Source organism: Rissa tridactyla, chromosome 6 (genome assembly GCF_028500815.1).
Source record: "Rissa tridactyla isolate bRisTri1 chromosome 6, bRisTri1.patW.cur.20221130, whole genome shotgun sequence".
NCBI classification, from domain to species: domain Eukaryota; kingdom Metazoa; phylum Chordata; class Aves; order Charadriiformes; family Laridae; genus Rissa; species Rissa tridactyla.
The window spans coordinates 66882300-66895997 of record NC_071471.1 but is presented as its reverse complement, the minus strand read 5'-3'; the positions used below and the strand labels follow the sequence as shown (position 1 = coordinate 66895997).

The 13698-nt window shown below is 43.0% G+C and overlaps 1 protein-coding gene across 2 annotated transcripts in view; it reads right to left on the bottom strand.

Moving 5' to 3' along the window:
* The window catches only part of GRK5 (G protein-coupled receptor kinase 5), a 175794-nt gene that overhangs the window by 88348 nt on the left and 73748 nt on the right, over positions 1–13698 (bottom strand). The window lies entirely within an intron of this gene.

The window sequence follows — 13698 nt, the reverse complement described above, 5'->3', positions numbered from 1 at the left end:
GACTGAGAGCAGCACAACGCTTTTCAATGGATTTTTCTTCCTGGGTGCCCTGTTGGAGAATTGTGCTGTACAGGGTCCCCGTGACTGTCATTAGCTAACAGTTGAGTTCCAGCTCGAGTGGAAAACACCAAGCCATAACAACCTAAATACCAGACATCTGCTGCCTCCGTGCCCCAGGCCATGTCACTTGCAATCACTCGAAGAGCCGAGTATCAGCTCAGCAGCGTGGGCTGGAGAGCAGCCTGAGCCGCAAACGCTCCTGGTGGAAGGGTTGTCTCCTCTGGAATGCACTTCCCCACTTCAGCTCTAACAGGCCTGGATTTCGTGCCCTCCAGGTCATCCTGTAGGGTCCATCTGCTTTCCCAGGCTCTGAAGGGGGAGGAGAAATTTGGGAAATCATAAGGCTACTATAGGAAACGCTTTGTCGCAGCACGGCAGGAAGAGCTTGTGCCTTGAGACGTTGACTCAGTGGGTAGAAATTGTACTGATATGGAGCAAATCTGCCCAGAAAGCAGAATGGGGAACTGTTACTGAGCTAAAGAAACAAACACTTGTTGACTTCGTGGGACAGAAGATAGACGATTTTTTATAACCTGATAGGTAAAATTGCCCCAATTAAAGTTTTAAAGTCTATAAATAAAAAGAAAAAGAGAACTAGCAGGAAACATAGATATTACAGTCGTAAAAGGCTGGGGTGGGGGGGGGGGATTTCATTAAGGGATTGTTCCAAGAGCCCACTTAAAATATTTAACACTGATCCCTTTGCCTTCTAGCTCCTTGAAAGAAATCACCTCTTACATCATGCCATTCAAAATGAATTATGCTTTCAATTTTCCTTATTTCCTGCCATATTCATACTAAAGTACTACACTGTACACAGGAAAGAATCCAGCAAAAGCAACTCATCTTGCTGTATGCTAGGAATGGTTGTCTTCAGATGGCTTTAATGCTGAAGACAAAGGTCAGTAATTTACCCCAAACAAAGCACTGGAATTTAATCTTTCCTCTGCTTGTGTGCAGCATGCTTTCACGGCCTTCACAGCCTTCTTCAATTACATTCCTACTGAAAAGTAGGGCTTTAAAAAACCCTCTATAAAGGCTGTTCAGTTTTTTTCCTGAGAGACTTGAAGCTGTGAATGCTGTATTAGGGAGCTGCCAAGTTATCTGCAGAGGTCCTCTACCATTTTACCTCTTTCAGAGACTCTTGTTTAATTAACGCATTCCACAAGCTGTAGGACTCCTCGCAGCTGCGGGTTTCTTCTGCTTCAATGCACGATCGTGCTGGAGGATGAGGGCATGGACAGTTGGTGTCAAACCCCGCAGCCGCCTGACCAGCTTTGCCTCGCACATGGACTGCACAGCCTGAAGACACATCTCAGAGCTACGCATGAAACCAACAAACTGTGCTGTGGAACTGGGAAGGAAGGGGAAGACAGCTGGAAATGTGCATTACTTAAAATGCTGTAGGATGAGAAACAGATGCTGGCATGGCATTTCTGGAGTTGCAAGTTACACAGCTTATGCTGGCAGTTGGCAAGCTGAACTGGTATCAGACCCACAGCGATGCAAAACCCACCACCACAACTGGCACCCAGGCTGGCAGAGCCAGCCAAGAGCGAGCAATCATGGGCGCTGAAATATTCTCTCTTTTGCCATTGTACCTCCACCCTGGAAGGGACCAGAGCGGGGCACGGGAAAACAGACTGCACCTGCCTGGGAGATAAACACATTTCCCTTTCAAGGGCTACCTGTGCATTACCTGTCACCAGGACTTAAATTCACTTAAATGAAGGGAAAAAAGGGAGGAAGAAAAGCAAAGGAGTGTATTTGCTCTCTAATTCAAGTCTTGATGACCCGTATCTCACAGGCAGAGCCTCCAGCTGAACTCCCAGTGGCTTCTCTGCTCTGAGGCAGTCGAAAGAAAGAGTTTCTGAGCCCTCCCTGATGCATGTTGTAAGTGGGTGAGCTGGCAGCAAGATGAGATTCCCTTCCTTATTGCTGCCTACCAAGAAGGGAAGCCCTGGAAAACTGCCAGATCCGGGGACTTGTTAGGGAAATTCTAGTTTGCTGATGGGAGGAAAAAACCAGATGAGGCAGAATTCCACATAATTCTGCCAGCTAAAATGTTGTTTTGACTTGCATCAGTAGAAGGAAGCTATCAGCTAATTTTCACAAAGGATAAAGGCTTTTGGGGAGACGTGATTTAGCATCATCACTCCCCAGCAACTAGTGAGACAGAAGGCTAAAATCACTGGGTCTTAGAAAGAAAACATATTCTCTCCTTGGGGATGGAGAAGGACAGGTTTTCAAATGGTCTCATATATGAGAAAAAAGAAAATAAAGGAATATCCTACCTATGCTGTGAGTTACAGTGAGCAATTATGGAGTTCTATAGATTTCAAGCAGTCTATAGGTGCTTACCTGTAATTGATTGTGGGTGATGGTTACTTTCCATGTAGTTCAACAGTGCTACTGAGAATAAAATCCTATCCCTTTTTTTGAACCAGGATGGCAGGTCTCCATCAGAGCTCCTTTAGGATTTGGAACAGCGGCCAGTGCCAGAAAACTTGCGAAAACCACAGGACTACAGGGTGGATCCATGTCTTCCCTCTCTCTGTGCCGGCCCTGTTGTAATCCCAGTCTGTACTAATCCATGAAGCCCATTGCAGCACGCAGTGGGAGTAACCACAACCTTGTGTGACCTTTGCATTGGCAGCTCCTCTGCAGAGTTTGAAACTTTGCATTGCCGCCTTCCACTCCTTAAGATCTTACCTAAACAAGTTGATTTTTAACTCATAAGAAAGGCTCTGGCCCCCGAGGAGACTTTGAAGTAGATTCTAAAAAAGACATTAGCCCTAGTCATAGGACTAGGGGTTGTCCATGGCAAAGAGCAAGGAGAAAAGGCTGTAATTCTCCCTCGCAGCTCTGACCACTGATTCATAGTCACACTGGCATAGACAATACTGGCATAGACAATATTTTTAGAAGGTTGGGGTTTTTTTTCCATAGAAGATAATGAGGTTATGGCGCCCCACGGACACCCACAGTCTCCTGGGCAGGGATGAAAGCAGTCTCAGAAGTGAAGAGTCTCTACCTTGGAGGAAGAAAGCCTCCATGGAGCTAAGGACAGTCATGAGGTCCACTCCCAACACAAGGGCTGCTTAATAGCTGCTCTTTTCATGCTGACTTTTTTCTCCTCTGCCAAGCAGTACAAGCCTCAGGAATACACCCACTGACTATGCAAAGGGGATGTAACCTTATTTACTTACAGAGTTTCCCCTCCAAGCCCACCAGCTCTCCTGTCTTCCATTCTCCATCCTCCTTGGGCACGGACCTGGGGCACACAGAGGCCTCCAGAGCACACAGCGCTGACCCATTCCTACCCAAGGGACAGATTAGCTCCCTTCCATGTGGGGCCCAACCTGTCACCAGCACAGAAGATATCCCACCTAGTTACTCATGCTCAGGCTGAGAAGGTTTGGCCAAAGAGATCTGAAAAGGATATTGCTTGAAGTGGCATGGTTGCCAGTTGGCTTTGGCTGTTGAAGAGCTGATCAGCATGAATATGTCATGCTTTGCTACATTAAATCAAATATTCCATGCTATTCAGTAAGTTCCCCACCATAGGTTTCTCTCTTTTGGGTTTTAGAGTCAGTTGTACCTTTGCAGGGTGTCCCTACTTACTACTTAGACCTCACTTGAGGCTCAGCGCTTGAAGTCACTGCTCATGAGACAAACTATACCCATGCCAAAAGGTTAAATGCGATGAAAGTGATACACAAGTGTTGAATATTATTTGTTTGGACTGATCAGAATATTTCTGAAGTGACTTACACCAAATTCTTCCTGTGCTCAAAACCATTTTTTCTCCATAAACCATGTTTACAAATGCTAAAAATATTTTGAACCAGGAGTTATGAAAGCCTGAAAGCACTTACTTATAGAGGGCTGTTTCAGCATTGCAAATACTTATATGCAGTTGAGCCAAGTCCTGTTGCTCACGAGAACAGAATTCACCAATGTGTCAACACTGCCTTGTCCTAACTTCTCCAAGCAAGAGCTCAGAAAATCAGTGTGACGTGGAGAGACCCTCAAGGTGCCACTGTGCAAATATAATGCTGGTGCGGGGCAGGAGGATGGTGAATCTGGCAGGTACAAGGAAGTTTGTAACTTTGCACAAATTATATTTTTATAGGTCATTTAATACCATAGAGACTTCCCATCTTTTGGAATCAATTATTCTTCTGGAAAGGTAAAAACCTTCACATTTTTCTTAATATACTAAATTTAATTGTGACTTAAATGTCTTGGTCCATAACATATTTTTTAAGGATTATAAGAGTTCAGGCTTTTTGTTGACCCATTTTTACACTGAACTTTACCAATTCCGGGACAACAGAGAGTTCTTCAAAAAAATCAAATAGCAATCTACCTTCTTCCCCAAACTCAGGAGATTTTTCACAGTTTGCATTATACCATCTTGCTCTGTAATTTTGTTTCCTTTCCCTACACTGGACTTTCACTCATCCTTTCCATTACTTCAGCTAAGAGACAACAGTTTAGTGTAGAGAGTTTGTTTTACTTGTCTTAGAATTCCCTGGCATTGATTTAGCATGGTAAAAATGTGATTAATAAGTAAATAAAAGTACTGGCATAACCAGGAACTCTATTAAGAAATGGTCTCATAACTCCATAACTTGGCCCTGCCAAGTGGGGGTTCTATTTCAATATCAATATTTAGCAGAATTCATGGCCATGCCCCAATTTCTGATGTACAGAGCACAGAGAAATATTTCCAATTATCACCTCCAAAGTGTTTTCAAAGCAGCATATAGTGATCACCTGAAAAATAAACTGAATCTCTCAGTGACTTCAGGGATTCAGCCAAACCACCAAAAGCGGGCTTTTAACATTCCCCATGTGAATTCCCCCACACTATGTCTCAAAACCAGAATTAAAAGGTATGTGTGGGATAACCCGAAAAGCTCTCAACCTCCCCTTTCCTCAAAAGCCAGAACTCAAGGGCACTAGGATAATAATGCACCAGATCTGCACTAAGGCACTTTATCTGGGGTCTCGCTTCAGACATGGATTTACAAGGAGTATGAATACCAACCCTGTTAACCCACAGCATAATTTGCAGTGCCTTATATTATATTTAAAACTGAAATACTGCATTTACATTCATTTTATTGTCCATTTGCGTTGTCAGGAAAGCATAACTAAACCAGTGGAACTGAAGTGCACAGATCAAGGACCTTCACAACAAAGGCAGAAGTACACCTCGTGCTGAAGAAGGACGCTTTGTGGCAAAGAGTGTTTCAGTAAAGTAAGTGCTAGGAAAATAGAAATACAACTGAAAAAGTAAGTACAAGATTGCTTTTATATTTTGCAGATATTCAAAATAGCATATATATAAAATGCGAATTTTTCTTCACTCAAAATATTTTATGGACTTTGGGGGACTTTCATAAAAATAAAGACTAAAACTTATTTTCTGGTTTTAAGTAAAGAATAGGATGTTCCCTTTTCTCCCGTGCCTCTTCCACCAAAGAAGGGCATGGAAGGAGGAAATAAAAGAAGAAAATGCTGGATTTCAGGTTTTCACCAGAATAATAACTCCCACTTTCCTAGAACATGTATTTCATCCAAAAAGCCATTTTTTGGTACAAACCCCGCAGCATTTCAGCGTGCCATACTTCTGGCATGACTGTTTCTAGTAAAGCCTAAAGCAAAGCCCCACCACAATCCTAGAGGCCTCTATAACAACTCACAGAAGCCAAGGCAAAATAATGCCTCCCCTACCAACTACTCCAAATGACTTATTTTCCTTGACAAGCATTAACTTAGGTTAATCCCATCCCTCCGGCCTTTTAGGGTTTGGGGCTGCATTCATGCATCCCCAAACGTGAGGATTTCAGGCTGCTCTTCCCATGAGTGCCCTTTACAGCATCCCTATGCAGGTCTGGCAGATCTTTACTCTCTCTTTTCCCTCCCCACAGTTCCCTCCTTGCATTAAAAGAGGGCTCCTGTACAATATAATTTAAGGGAAACCTTCTCACTGACTCCAGCAGCGCTGAACAGTCTCAACCAAACCAGAGGCTTGCTCTGCCCTGCCACCTTCTTCTCATCGCTACCAGTAGCAAAGTTACAAGTGAGTTCAGCGGGGAGAAGAGTCAGTTTTTATCGTTAATGTAGCCCTACCTCTCATTCCCCATATCCAGCAAGTGCTAAATTGGTTTTAAAATAAATTTCCTTAACAACCAAGTACTACTATTTAACAGGACCCGTGAGCACTTCTATGCGTTTTACAATTCCAAATCACTGCATAAGTATTAATTAGCCTTAATGACTCATATTACCTAATAAGATAATGAAAAACCCTGCAGCTCACAATATCTACTTCTATTTTCAGTGAGAGATGAAATGGATCTTTTAAAAGGATCCATTATATATATTCTCTTCTAATTCCTTTTCTGCACATCCTGGAATAACTTCTGAAAATACTTCAAAGTGTGTAGTGGAATTTTTTCTTCTTCTTAATTTGTGAAGACTAATTTATTGCACCAAATAGAGTCTTTTGCCACAAAATAAAAATACAGAGGTTTAGTGCTAATACTTCTTTCTTGGGAGGCTTTCTATTAAATGATGACCGGTGTGGACTCACTGTTTGGTAAGGAGATGTGGATTTGCTGCCTGTTCTTTATGGAGAATAGCAACGTCTGTCTTGGTTTCTGTCTGGGTTGCCACTGCCAAGGTAATACTTGATGGATTAAGTCTTGTGAAATAAATTCCGTAAATAGAATGCAGGCTGAGATCATTTCAACTCATTTCCCCTGTGTCCCCTTCCCGTCCTGGAAGCTGTCAAGTACAAGCAGCCTGTTCCCCCAGTGTTAGTCTTGAGTCTCATTAGATGCATAAACCAGTTTGTTTTTCACATACTTTCTGTGATGGCATTAAAAAAAAATTGCAAGCAAAAAGCCCCAACCCTTCTCAATTCCACCCATCGCTACAAACTGGATACAGCTAATCTTGCAAGGGCACCACACATAGCTCTATTTGTCCATCATTAGAGCATGAGAAACCTATGTTTATGATAGAATTATAGTTGAATCTGAAGGATTTTAAAGAAAGGAACTGAACCAAGTGTGGGTCTGTAAACAAACAATATGGTTTTGACGTCAGCCATATCATTTCATGTGCTGGAACAGTTTCTATCATGTGGCCAGTTCCTCCCCCTGAAGACTATCTAATTTAATTTAGATGTATTCATGATATAGGACAGCACGTTAAACCCAAGAAACTACAGGGTACTGCTGAAGGCAAGGTCTATGCTGGAAAGATTGCATAAGCTGAACTTCGAAGGAGCAACAGAGACTTTTTGGCTCAAGGAAAAGAGGGGAAAGTTGTGTCTACTGTGGAAGAAGGGAAAAAAGGAAGTAAAAGGGAAGGGAATTGTACGGAGTGGGGACTGTCAAGGGGAAGGACTTTGTTTCTTCTTTAGAAATAAATTGGTTTGAGGGTTTTTCTCTGTATTAATGTTATTCAAAAAAATCTGCATAAATTTTTCCAGAGCTATAAATCCTATCCTCAGCTTTCGGAGTTGTTCGAATATTGCTTTCAGCCCTTCTTGGGTTCCTCACTCTCTGTGCTCTTTCTGTATGCACCCCGCAGACAACCGTCACGGAGGACAACTCATCCGGGGAGATTCTCCCTTAGGTACCGCTCCAGCATCAGAGGGACCATCCTCAGCACAGCACCACAACCAGCCCTTGAGTCCTGGCGCAGTAAGTATGACCCCAAGGGACAACGCAGAGCTCCTGTGGTAGGAGCCCCACTCCTGGGCTGCTGACAAACACCGCCGTTAGGAGCTAACGCTCGGGTGATGCAAGAACACCAGCAAGACACCACTTTGCTATTGCTGACAGTGACTGAAATATATCTTATGCTGCAGTTATCTAAGGGCATCGATGTGGGAAAATTTATTTTCATACAGAGCACAATTCTGATTGCTGAAAACAAAAAACCCATCTGTTGTCAAATTAATTTAAAGGTATTCCTTGTTTGGATAAAAAATTATTTGTGAGCCTATATGTTTATCAGCTTGGGCCTTAAATGATACGAATTTCTCTGGAAATATATTTCAATGAACAGTATAACAATGATACAGTATGTTGTCTTTTTTTTTTAAGTAGGTACTATTTTCTACTCCACTGATTCCAGTTCCCCAGGTTTGCAGAAAACCTCGTGTCTCGCAGAGGAGTTGTAGAGCTCCATGCCGAGTACTCGGCTCTGGCTGTGTGCACACACACCCCACCAGCATCTTCCCGACACAGCTACCCGTATGCCTACACGTTTGGAAAGAGAATAGGACACAATTCCCCTTTCTGTTATTTCATGCCACGGAATCATGACTACTAGTTGAAAAACTATTTCCCATAAAAATGTAAGTATTTTTCCAAGGAAATCTGATGCTTTCTAAAAAAAAAATATTTCTCAAAAACGTAAACTCTAGTTTTAGCCAAAAGCATGAGACCAGCCTTAGGTGTAGCATTCAGACTGGTACTATAAGACAATCACAGAAGTTATAACCAGTTGTGCTCGGTTATTTACAGTGGAAGCCACGCTGCAATTCTCTCCTTTGATCTGTTTGTTGGCTGCAGGATTACATTTCTAAACCCTGCTTTTTAATCACTGTAAACATCAGAGCTGAAGAATTTGGTGGAGAGAAAATTGGCTCCTTCTTTGTGGTTTTGATCAGACCGGGCTTTTGATGCCTTCTCTTTTCCAGTTTCAGTGCCCAAGCTTTATGAGCAACACCACCCCGCAGCCTCACATTCTGGGATCTGCACATGCACTGTGCTTCTTTGCCTACATCTCCCTTCCCGGAACGGATACACCCCCCGGGGGTGACACCGTCCCCAGCTGAAGTGGGGCAGGGTGCCACACAGACACATCATCCTGCGATGAACATCGATACGCCACACTGTCACTTGATCTCTGAGAGGCAGCTTCCCTCACAAGGAAGGCTGGAAACTCACACTTTGCTTTCTCCAAGGGACCCTCGTCCATGCGTTTCTCTCTGCAGCACTGGCAAACCTCTGAAGGCAAGGCACCTGGTGGGACTCCATGAAAGATGTCCCAGCACCATGGAGCAGAGCAGATGTGCCCGAGCTACCTTTGAAGGAGATAACTGGGGTATAGTAGCAGTCTTTCTGCCACAGGATGGAGCTCAGTGCAGGCTGCAAAGCATTTGTAGGAAGCTGGATAAATACTCAAGCATCTCTCTGTCACTGATGTCCATACTGCTGCTTCTTGATCGCTATCAGCACCCATGCCAGCGGCTCAAAAAACCTCATTTAGGTAGGTCTGAATCCCACTGCAGAGCCTGCGCTATCCGTATGCCTCCAGGTAGATAAACTCCAAAGTGACTCAAAAAAAAATCAGGTAGGTGAAGGTCTTGATCATGTCTGAAAAAGTACAATACAAAAAAGCGGGGGGAAAAAAAGAACCAGCTTTTGTAAAAAGTGAGCATGTGAACTCTGTGGCTTCGATTTTGTCCCACTTACTCTGTTCACCATCTCCACAAAGCGTTTCTCGCATAGAAGTGTATTTTTAACAACGCTGAAAAGAACCTGCCAGAATTGGAAGCTCACACTACTTTTACCCCGGATAAATGGGACGCAAATGTCACGTAAGAGGTTAAACCTCTTTTTAAACCAAGAACGGGAAAATAAGTATTAATGAGGCTGATCTTCCTGACTGTGAAATCTCACTGAATATCAATATTTAACAAGAGAAATCATCAAGAGTTCTCCTTCTACCCGAGTACAATGCACAACCAGAAACTGCTTTACTGAAGGAGTTAAAGTTTTCTGCAATAATGCAACAAATCACTCTAAGCAACAAACAGCACATTCTGTGGTGGTTTCCCCACAAACTTCAATCTATGGGGAAAAAAAAAATCGTGATTTATTATATAGCATTTGGACAGTTGCGAAAGAAAATTTGCCAAAGATCAGAATAATCAACTCTTTCACCCAAGCAGTTTTTTTATGGAAGAAAAAAGCACAGAATGGGTCTGAGCAAAATAAATAAAAATTCCACACTTTTAACCAACAGAACCTTTTGCGTCATTCAGAAATATTTACAGACATCCAGAATCTTTTATCATCAAAAAGACACTCTGGCCTTTAAAATTACAACTTTTTCTTATATTTTTGTTTACTGATGGCCTTTAAACTAGTGGGTATCCCTAACTTGTGGCATGTCTTCATGCCGTGTTTGTCAAATGTAGGAATTTTTAAAGCTGCGCCTTGCTATTTTTTCCATTCCCTTGAAACATCTCTCTTTTGCTAAGCTGTGAATTTTAAAGATAGCAGAACACCATCTACTTGCAGCATCCATCACATGAGTCACTAGTGCCCCAAACTCCAGTTTTCATGGATTGAAAGGGTCGCTAGTGCCCATATTAACCAGGAAAGGGCTAGCTGTTTTAATACAACTAAATACAGCCGGGAAGAGGGCTGCAAATAGAAACATACATTAGCCATTCATAGAATACAAGTATACATATACAAGCCTCTCTCAGAGCCCAGTAAAGGTATTAGCGTAGCATCCCTGTTCCACTTGCCTATTTAATTATCACACAATGAAGGCCACTGAATTTCCCGGCAAAAGGTGTTGCATACTTTGGACAAAAAAGAAAGGAGAAAAGAAGTTGCTTTTAAGTGCAATCCAAAAAAATAACTCCTTGGCTAAATGGCACCTTTAATAAAGATGTTTCCAGTGTTTGTTTATTTATCAAAACACAGTGTTTCTCTCGGGTGTTTTGATTTTTGTTTCTGTGCACAAGAAGGAGGGGAAAAATGGGCTTTACTAAGCAAGTCTTTCAGTAAGACACCAGATGATGGATAGTCAAACACAGAGTCTCCTGTAAACACAGAGGGAACCAAAAGGTATGAACTGACTCATAATTGTGTCAACACAGGTTGCAGACCCTTGGTTTATTTCAGCCTTCCTGTTTTTCACAGATTTCTTTTCACACTACACTATTTTTTTAAGACACAGACGCTTTTCAGTACACCTTAGTGGGGTGCAAAGGCACACACGTTTTGACACCAAAATGTGGGCATCTACACACACATGTAGGCTGTATTGCCACGATCACAACAGCAGTGTTTTCCATCAATGGCTTACAGCTGCATTAAACTGATCCATGCCCTTCTTCACAGCAGTCCATGTCCACTCTAAATCAAAAGGTCCGTCCCATCCCTGCCTCCAGCTTTTCCACGGAGGCTCTTGGGAAGCATCCAGGAAAGAGGAGTACAACAAAACCTCAACAGCCTAGTCCTCCAGTTCATGCAACCCTCTAAGACTCAGTGTGATTTTTTTTCTTTAACATGTGGCAAAGTGGCAAGACTGTGTCTGACCAAAAGTGCTGGGAGGCTGACAGACAGCAAAGAGGTCTGTGATGAGCAAAACCTACCAGTATTTGTCTTGGTCTCCAAACACATTGAATTGAGGTTGTAGCCTTTTCCTTGTATAAAGTTGTTCTTCTCTGCCAGTTGCCATAGACATGGGAGGAAAAAGCCTCTCTGGGGTCTTTATTTCATTATCAAATTTGATTGGCGCTGACCGATGGGTTAAGAAGTTGTTAGGGGAGGGACTGATGGCAGCTGGATCCCCTGCAAGTCATAGAGCAGTTCAGCTGACTGACCGGTGGTTCAGGGCTATGTCAGTACATTCCCTCACAAAATCACCTTCAGAGACACCTTGTCACCTGAAATCCTGAGATTCTTATAAAGGGCTTGCAGAAAATAACCAATGGAGATGAGTTAAAGCCAAGGGAGTTGTTCTTCCTCAGCAGAGATAATAAAAGGAGTGATTTAAGGCCAGACCGCAATGATCGGTAACTTGGCCTGGGATGTCCATGAGCCGCACTGAGCCCAGTGCAGTGGATCAATGGATCTGCACGTGCAACAGATCCATCCTGAGCACGTTGGATCAACCACAGATGTGCAAATGACTTAATGCTATAGACCCAGAGAGTATGGCTTATCCAAGGTGTGTCAGACCCCCTGTATGAGCAAGGAGAAGCTTATAAACAGTGACTGTTTGTCCGGGACGTTTCAACCTCAGCTAGATTAACTGAAAAATGGTAGAGCCAGAAAGGACAGATGACCTTACTCAGGCTGAGCAGTGCCTCATCCCTTGTGCAATCACATCCAGCTCAGTGGGAAAACTACTCAATAAAAATCAGACTCTCAGAACAAGGATTTGGACCTTCTTTCCCATTGTGTAAAAGCCAGTTGCTAGAATTCCCAGTCAACAGTAATTTCTGCAGTGAAGCCAAATCCACCAAGAGCATCACAAGGGCTCTTGCCCTTTACTTCCCCAATTCATTCACAAAAAAAAATTCAAAACAAATTACATTTAGGACAAAGCTGACACACACAAAAAAAGCCAGAAACAGCATTTCAGAAGCAAATCATTGGCACAATTGATTTTTTTATGACTACTCATTTTAGAATGTGACACCTTTGTAAAGAGCAAGCATTTTATCTGGTGCCGTTTTCCCCTATAGGAACCAAGATTGATGGAACAACAGAGGTAATTCCCTATGGAAATTACAATATAGTAGGTCAGATTTGCTTCCAGCAGGTTCTGTTCCTTCAGAAATTGTTCCAGGGTTTGTATGCCTGTAGAGTGGCGATAAACTGGGAAAACCTACTCTCTTTTCCTCCTGCCCCCCCCCCCTCCTTTCTTTACCTCCTCTTAGCTCTACAGCAGAAGATGAGGGAAGGAAAATTTACTGAAGGAGACCATGAAAAGAGTTTCAAAACATTCCACATATTTTCTCTGCATAAACATGCTGTGAATTTTGAATGTATATAGTGCCAGGGCACTGTCAGTCAGACCCCAGGAGTTCGCCCAAGTCAGACAAATTATGCTGCCCGCTATCTCAGTTGTTACAGTTTCTTGCCTTTCATTCATTTATTGCCAGTGGCTGGATTTTATGTCAGTGTAGGGGAGAAAAGGAGCCTCAACTGCTGAAGTTAACCTCTTGTGGCGAGATCAGTAATAGTGGGCTTTCCAGTGGAGAATTCACAAGGAGATAGCTGTTAGCCTTGTTTGCCAAGGCAGCAGTCAAAAGAATGATGAATTTTGGCAGGTATGAGCAGGAAGAATGCTGTGTTATGGAAATGCCCACCGCAAGCTCCCTCCCAAATCTGCAGTGTTTGGCCCATATCGATAAAACAAAGTTAAAAAAAAAATTTGACACGCACTGTAAAAAACTACATGAAGTAGTGTTGTCGTTTGAATAGAGGATGGCACTGCTGAGCAAACCTGCCTGGCAGAGGGCACCGGCTGCCACTTCAAACATCATATCTAGAGTATAATTAATATTAACCTTCAACTACCTCAGCAATCTCTCTGCTTTCATCAAGTCTCACTTCCTCTCTGATAAAGAGCTACCTATTACATGGGAATGCCGGATGTGATGAGGGGATTAATTTCTGAATGTCATTTCACAGCCACGTTGGCCCTGGGAGGTACCAAGTCAAAGCACCTGCCCCATATACCAGGTACTAACGATGAAGTCCCTTTAGCTTCTAGAGCTCAGGCATGCAAAGCAAAGGGCCTGGCCACTGCTAGCCCCAAGCCCGGTCTTGCAAGTACATTATGCCAGTCCCT